Source organism: Etheostoma spectabile, chromosome 16, assembly GCF_008692095.1.
Source record: "Etheostoma spectabile isolate EspeVRDwgs_2016 chromosome 16, UIUC_Espe_1.0, whole genome shotgun sequence".
NCBI classification, from domain to species: Eukaryota; Metazoa; Chordata; class Actinopteri; order Perciformes; family Percidae; genus Etheostoma; species Etheostoma spectabile.
The window spans coordinates 2162305-2170456 of NC_045748.1; the positions used below are offsets into that span (position 1 = coordinate 2162305).

Consider the following 8152-nt stretch of genomic DNA (forward strand, 5'->3'; position numbering starts at 1 on the left):
GGAATACTTCTCCTCACGGATTATATTTGCAGAACTATCCAAAGATTGATTACTTCAAAGTAGTTATATTATATTTTTTTGACTCAGATGTATAACTTTCTTTATGACGTATTGCTGTTTGTCAATATATGCATTTGGTTTTAGTTATACAGGAAATATGTATTTTTACATACATTTGCTTAATTAAAAAAATAAATGAAATGAAGTAGAAATCTGAAGTTTTGTCGCTGTGATTCTTGATTGCAGTCAGGTTTATTCTCTGCAAAGTCTTTGTGAAGGCAGACTATGAAGATGTAGTGTGAATTAAGCCATTCACGTAACAACCATATTGTCATAAGGTTTGGAGGACTTGTTGATTTATGATACTTATACATTACATGAAGTAGATATAACATACCAGTCTAGAAACACCAAACAAAACACCAAAATAAAATACAAAGATGTAAAAGTACAGAAAAATGAATTTTGAATTAATAGATTTGTCTCAAGTAATAATTGAGTTATAGAACAGTTCAAATTGAATATAGAACAAAAAGTTAGAAAAGCAAACTTTCTGTTCTGAAGGGGGGGGGTTGCTCCTGCATCGTTTTTTACATAATTTAAAAAAAACAGAGGGAAATCATAAATAAATTGCCTCGGTTCCAAAAGCACTGTCACTGTGCCAGAAAAACACACACATACACCACCTCAAACCAGCATAAAAGTCACACTAGGAGCATTTTACTTCATTAGTATTTTTTGGAAGATATCTATGAATAATATTAGAAGCCACTGATTCACTCTGCAAGTAACTAAATGACTCATTCTCTCTCTGTGGAATGCAGTTTTATTCTGACTCATAACTTTCAACACTTTGCTTTTCCTGGTTTGGCCACCGACACCAAGTAGAGGGCCCCCTCTTGTGGTTACCACTAAACTGGTGCCATCAGGGGGGGAGGGGGGGGATTAATGGCTAAAGAAATGGCCTTTTTATCCTCTTCCTGCACCAACAAACTCTTATATTAAATCTGCATTGGCTTAAAAATGAACAGGCTTAAAATGGCTGTGGCAGTAACTTCAGTTTAATGTGATCTTTTTTTAATGAGTCTTTAGATAACAGCAGCAGCCAGAGGAGGGAGGGATGGGAGGAGGAAGGAGGAAGGGGGGTGGACTCTGGATCAGCAAAGTGGCTCGACGCTTCACTGTCACCTGTACGTGAAGTGGACACCTGTTGCCGGGCGGCTTTTATAAAAAAAAAAAAAAAACGCTCATATTTCAGGCAGTTTTTAGCAACGCCACTAAAGATCCAGGCCTGCTTTCAGTTACCACCCAGTGTCCTCTCCGCAGGTCCACACGGAGCCAGCTGAGGCACCAGGAACACACGAAGGATGGGTTTTTAAAAGGAAGTCTCACAGCGGCCGCCAGGAACCGAGCTACAGGTAGGATCAGTTAAACAAAAAAAACAAAAAAAACCCGAATAGTTAATGGTTTTTTAAAGTGTTTCTGACTTCCAGCAGCTTTGAAAGGATGAGAAATGAATGCTCTGAGCCTCTCTCAGAGCATACTGGGGAGTGCGAACTTCCATTTAAAATCCTCTGAACTGCGTCATGCATGTGAACGTGTAATGCAGTGTTATGGGAGCTTTTGATTAGGATATGAATTGTGAACTTGGCAGAAAGTTTGTGGAGCTTGAACTCAGCAGCAGCAGCAGCAGCAGCAGCAGCAGTCCCTTCTCCCGACCACTTCATCCCAACTAGGTCGGTGTCAGTCCCAAACTGCTTCTGTACTGCTGCCTACACTGTTGTCTCTCTCTTTCTCCGGCTTTTATTTTTTAAATTCGGGTTATAGTGGTGTAACTACCTTTTTTAAGTTACTTTTTAGAACAGATCATTGAAACCTTTAAACCTGGTAAAACATGATAGTGGATGTCTTGTAATGTTTCAAAAAGTTGAAAAAAAAAATATCTCAATTAAACTCAGATTCAGGACCAAGAAATGCAAGATTTCAAACTATACAGGTTCATGTATTTTTATTAAAATCATAAAGGTAGGCCTATTTTAAAGACATTTCCATTCGGGTAGGCCTACATTTACTAGTTTGTGGTTCAAAGAGGAAGAGGAGAGTCCAATGTGATATTCTTCTTTATCTCATTCAGCACATTGAACAAGGAGATTGGATATTATTTCTTTTGTGGATACATTTACATCTTACTGCCTTTTAATATGTAGAGCCAGAGACATAATATGAAATCTCATCTTTTTGTGCTGTTGACTTTGTATGGAGATCAGAGTCTTACTTTATTTCACCAATTTATGAGAGACATATTCTAATAACTTCCCCCAGACAAGGTTCATTTAATCATTTTAAATTCCACTTGCGGTTTGATTAAGTCTGTTAAGGTGCCAGATGGGTGCAGTTTCCCACAGTATAACATTTTTCATAAAAATTACATCACCAGAGGGGAGGCGAGGGGAAATAACTTTATTGTGAAGGAGAGGATGCAGTAAACATTTCAAATGTGATACTAAAGCAGATGCAAATTATGACCGGCAAAGCACTATTAAACCCGGACCAGTGTTTTTGCATGTTGTGTCTTAGTGCATTTGTCGTTTTATGACTGTCGTATTATTCATGTCCAAAAAGTCATGTAAAGCAATGTAAACCAACACTGTCAGAGTGTTGGCAAAACACAATTAAAAGTGGCAGTAATGTAAAAACAACTGGTATTGTCCTGTTAAATTCCCTGAATACTGTTCCGAAACTGAGTCATGGCTAAATTTGCAAAAATCATGGAAAAAAAAAAAATCATCTTTAGGTATTCTTCATTAAGAGTTTAACTCAGAAACGCAATCAAGCTGCTTCAATAGGACTGTGTGGGTGTCATCAGGGACACATTCAAAAAAATTCAATTTTGCTGCGGTTTCCGAGATAAACAGAGGGGCGTTGGACGGGGGGGGAGGGGTCGGGGGGTGGGGGGGGGGGGGGGGGGGGGGGGGGGGGGGGGGTGGTGGACTGAATATACAGGGACCGCAAAAATACTAGAATGAATAGCCGTGGATGCAGGGAAGGGCCCATACAGAATGCATATGTACAGGGTCTGGAATTTTGTGATTCGCCCTCGGTTGAAGGACATGTTTCAGAGGAACGGTGAGGAACGGGCTTTTAGGAACATTGTCCCTGTTTTGTGGGTGTGGGTGTGGGTGTGGGTGTGGGTGTGGGTGTCCACCCAGAGCTTTCGCCGTAGCCTACTCAATTGGCCTGAAGTTTATACTTATGCGTTGGTGTGTACATATCTTTTTGAGAGCCATGGCTGTGTGTGTGTGTGTGTGTGTGTGTGTGTGTGTGTGTGTGTGTGTGTGTGTGTGTGTGTGTGTGTGTGTGTGTGTGTGTGTAGGTGTTAGAGAAAGTGAGAGAGTGATGAGGATTAGCTTCAGAGGGAGTGCCAACTCTAGAGTCATAGAGACACAAAGTGTCTCTCCTATGCTTTCAGACCAAGGTGAGACATCTTTAACAGGAAAAGTTAACCTCCTCCCTCTTTTTTTTATACTTTTTAAGTTTTCTTAAACCCGGTTTAGTTTAGCGAGTGACTCAGAATAACCCGAATCCTCAAAAGGAACCGGTTTGCCAGGCCTAGTATGTTGTGTTCAAGGCTCTATTGTTTCAATTTAAAAACACTTTTTGCTTCGTTTTGACTGGGTCAAAATGAACGTGCCCCAGATTTGGATTCAAATGTGTTAAATGCACTCTTTTCCAAATGAGAACCACCGACTTCAAAGTAGTGAAAAGAGCATCTGCAAAAGAAATACATTGCTCGTTAAATAACCCCAAAAAGGTGGAACTTTGTCAGAAAAGAGTGTGTTCTCAAAGGATTGGATTGAGTAAAAGAGTTTTCAGGGCCTTTATAAGGTAAAGAATATAATGTAGTTCTGCTTTTCCAAAAGACTCGGTTGTAAGATTTAAGTGCTTTACGCCGGACATTCCCAGAAAAGCACCATCCTAATATTGAGTTACAGCTGTTTTTGAACACTCAAGGTTGTCTTTTGTCTTGGAAATCACTAACTTTTAAACAAAGGTGTGGACTCGAGATAACATCACTTGGACTTTTGAGTTGGAATGACAATGATATCCTCTCTAAGACCAAAAAAATAAAATAAAATGATGTTGTAAAAGCTGTTAATTTTTCTTAAACCAGATGCGTTTTGAATCAATTTGCCAGTAGCCAATCACATTGCCCCATCTTTAGGGAAAGCAGCAGATGAGACCTCCTAAATATCAGACTGAGAAGTAAAGACTGCTGCTGTCAACAACAAATAAAACAGACGGCAGCATGCAAAACATTTGGCTCAGAAATGACAGATAATTGAACACAAGTATTAATAATAATTTAATGGAAAATGATACACATTTATTTAAAATAATTCAGTTTCTGTACCTTTTGTTATTATACTTACTTAGTCTTAAATGGCCATCTCTAAGTGTTTGCAGACACACTCATTGGCTTCAACCCATATTTTAATTATCCTCCTTATTTACTACAATATCTTGTAGTTTATACCTCAAACTACGACGTTCGTACCTCTACTCAACTCTACTTCTCTGTCCCTCGTGTTAAGAAAACAATTGGCAAGAGAGCTTTGAAGTTTAAAGCTCCAGCAGATTGGAATAATTTACCTGTTGAAATGAGATCATCTTCAATATTTGGTATGTTGAAGAATGCCATGTCCTCTTATTTGAGATGGACTAATATTGTTATCATTGGTGCAGTCATTCCCTATATCTGATGTTCATACCCCATTTTATTTATTATTGACCATTTTGGCCACCTAGTGGTTGTAATGTTTTGATTAATGAATGCTTTTCTTTTCTTTTTTTATTTGCCTGTATGTACGTCGTTGTTGTTGTGTATTGATTTGTGATATATGTTGGGACCCCCTCGGAAACAAGATGATACTCTTTAGGGGTTTATCCTACTAATAAAATGTGAACACTTAAAAAAGAAGTGGCATTCAGTTTGATTCACTTGATTAGTTCTTAAAAGACAAAGGTTAGGACGTGGACTTGACTTAGAGCTCATCGGTCTTGGATTGAGACTAGTTGTATTTCTGATTGACAACACAATGACTTGGCACCCGCTATGCTTTCAACCCCTGAGGTCCCTTTTTTTGTATACTAATGAAGTATATTTCATAGTTAGGAAAAAAAGATTGTCTTTCATGTGGATTTGCCTGTCTGCACTCTGATTCATAGAACAGATACCTAATGTTTGTACTCTGAGCATAGAGATGCAATACCCACACACAGTGGAGACCTCTTCATTTTTCCTTTTTTCTCTCCTCCCTTTTCAGTCTGTCCTTTTATTCTCTTAAGTGCACATCAAACCGAGCCACGCAGAGGGCTCCTATTGTGATGGGAAGCTTGTGAAATGTACGCATCTTGTGGAATGGAACTTGAAGTAACTTAATCACAATAATAATCACTGCGGCAGAGGTGGGTTACAGCAAGTTGAATGTCAATAAGCTGCGTTTATTCAGACGTGAGAGGAGTACTCTGACGAGCTCCAAAGAGTACAAGAAGACTACAGAAAGATGTTGTCGAGAAGAACCGTCTCGGAAAAGTTGAAGGAAGCGGCATTGGCAAAGAGGAACTGAGTGTGTTGTGAATGGAAATGATCTGAATATGGATGACTACTAGATTTATTAAAATATAGAACTGTAAGTGTAGGTTAAATCTCAGTCTTTATAAGCAAATTTCAAGTCAATTGCAGGTTTTTGAGATCACTGAATTTCCTTTTTAAAAGTTGTGTTAAGGACCTCAAATTCATAAACCGTTTTAAGCTGCCAGACCACTCAAGGCCTGGATGTCACTGCCTCACTACTTTTTATTGTTTTGAGATTTTTAACAGGTCATACCTCACTTTTCTGCAGATATTTTTTACTTCAAGGCGCAATCTTTAAAGAACCAAAGTAAAGTCCAAAGTAAATATATATATATATACAGCATGTGCTGGTAAACTGAATATTTTTTGTGTAGGAGTGTTGGCCGGACAAAACCCAGCAATTTGAAGATATTACCCGGGACTTTAAAAAATGACGACGGACGTTTGTCACAATATTCTGATATTTTATTGACCAAATGATTAATTGGGTAATCAAGGGAGGAAAAATGTCAGCAGTTATAAAAGTAATTTGTTTGTTGCAGCCCTACTCTGCAGTATCAATTTTGAGGCGCGTCACTATGTGATGAAAACCTGCCAAATGGTAGTGCTGTGGTGGAAAGTTACATGCAAGAAGGGACAATGCATCAACTGTCATCAAGGAATTTAAAAAGTGTGTTAAGCATAGATATATTATACGTACAGTACATGCCAATGTGTCCATGCACATGGGCAATAACAATGTTACATTGGAAAATGTATCCTGTGCCACTATATGGAGTCTTGTAATTGTTTAAGTTGAGAGCCATATATAGTCACTTTGTGAAAATGTCAAACCTTTTGACAGAAAGATTCACGTGTCTCACAGTGTAATCTAGGACCATGGCTTTGTAATAACGACTGAAGGGCTCACTAGTTTTCTATTACAGTTGTCAACTTTTTTTTAAACAGCGCAATCATACAGTATAGGGGCCTTTAGGTCTGACTTAAGTCCACGTGTCAAGTCTCAGCTTTGTAGTTGAAGGGGAACTCCACCAGTCTTACGCATCCAAGTCTGTTGGAAGTTCTTGATAAGGGCTACTGCATATATGATTTTTTTTTTACATAAGGTCTTTTTTTTTGCATAAATTACCTCAAGTGATGTTAGTTAGTGGGGTCGAGTTATAAAGAAGTGAGTTTACCAGACCTCTGTAGTCCGCTCCTAGTCTCTGCTTGAGGCTAGCGACTCGCGGCTGCAGTAGCCGCTACCTGTAGTGCGTTCCATTTACCTCGGAACTCGGAAGTCAAAGCTGGGAATGACCCGAGATGAACGCGTTCCATTTACAAGTCCTATTTTCATTGTATTCGTGAGCTCTAGCCAGGTTAGCCATGTTAGCAATACCAGTTGTTATAACAGCGCGTTTCACAGTTTTTTGTGTGCATACAAACAGTGAAACATGACCAAAGAGAGACTATACACAACACTGCGTGTACGACACAGAAGGGCTGATAACTGGACGTTACCACAGCTTTTACAGCTGTTGATGCACGGAGCAGCCATGTTGGATTTTTAGCTTGGGCTACTCAGGTAGTTGGTTGACGCAGTTCTGAGCTCGGCTTTTTCTGACTTTGACCTCGGAAAAAATCTGAGTTTTGAGTACAAATGGAACGCACAATAATAGTCAGAGATTGAGTTGCATTGTGGGTAACGTATGCGCCAGAAGGCATGAAAGAAGGAGACAGTGTGGAATAAAAAGATGGTTCTGCTGCATCAATTTGTGTCCTATTTTTCATCACCCTTGGAGGAATATGTATGATTTTGTTAGTTTCGAAGTTAAAAACACCCTTATCTCTTAATTTTTTTCTCTTTACTCTGGTCAGAGGGGGATGTCCAATTTAGCTTGCTTCCCTAAAGGATACAGTACTTGTACCTGTCTGAATTAATACCCAGGACATTATAAGGGACATGTTTTGAGCGTAAAACGGACAATAAAAATAGACCAGGAAAGTTCTTACGTCAAAGAAATGGAATTTGATCAGAAAACAAATGTGTAGGAGTCCATTATAGTCCATTATAACCCATTATAACCCATTAAAACCCATTATAACCCAGACCACCCTCTCCACCCCACACTGGTCAAACAGAGGAGCACCTTCTCTAAGAGACTCCGACAGCTTCGACGCCGCACGGACCGCTACAGGAAATCCTTCCTACCACAGGCAGTACAACTCTTTAACATGTCACCACTGGGTGCTAGATAAGACTTTTAGATACCACACTACTGCACTGTACAAGTGGTTCATTTACATTTTAGCATACATTTTAGTATATTATCTAAGCAGTTGCACATTTTGTTTCCTGTATATATTCAAACATTTGTTCTTATATTTTATTCCTATTATTATTATTTCATGTATATTGTATGTATGTATATTTTTTCCTAGTATCTCATTTTTATTTTCTGTGTTGTGTGACTGATGTGTGCTGCTGTAACACCGTAATTTCCCATTTGTTTTGGGATCAATATCTATCTATCTATC

General features: G+C 38.9%; 1 protein-coding gene across 1 annotated transcript in view; it reads left to right on the forward strand.

Moving 5' to 3' along the window:
• The first annotated feature begins 1156 nt into the window (after positions 1–1156).
• LOC116704700 (protein turtle homolog A) overlaps positions 1157–8152 on the forward strand; it is an 85070-nt gene continuing 78074 nt past the window's right edge. The window contains exon 1 of the mRNA XM_032540317.1: positions 1157–1418. The gene's annotated coding sequence lies outside the window, so the exon portion shown is untranslated. The remainder of the gene's footprint in view (positions 1419–8152) is intronic.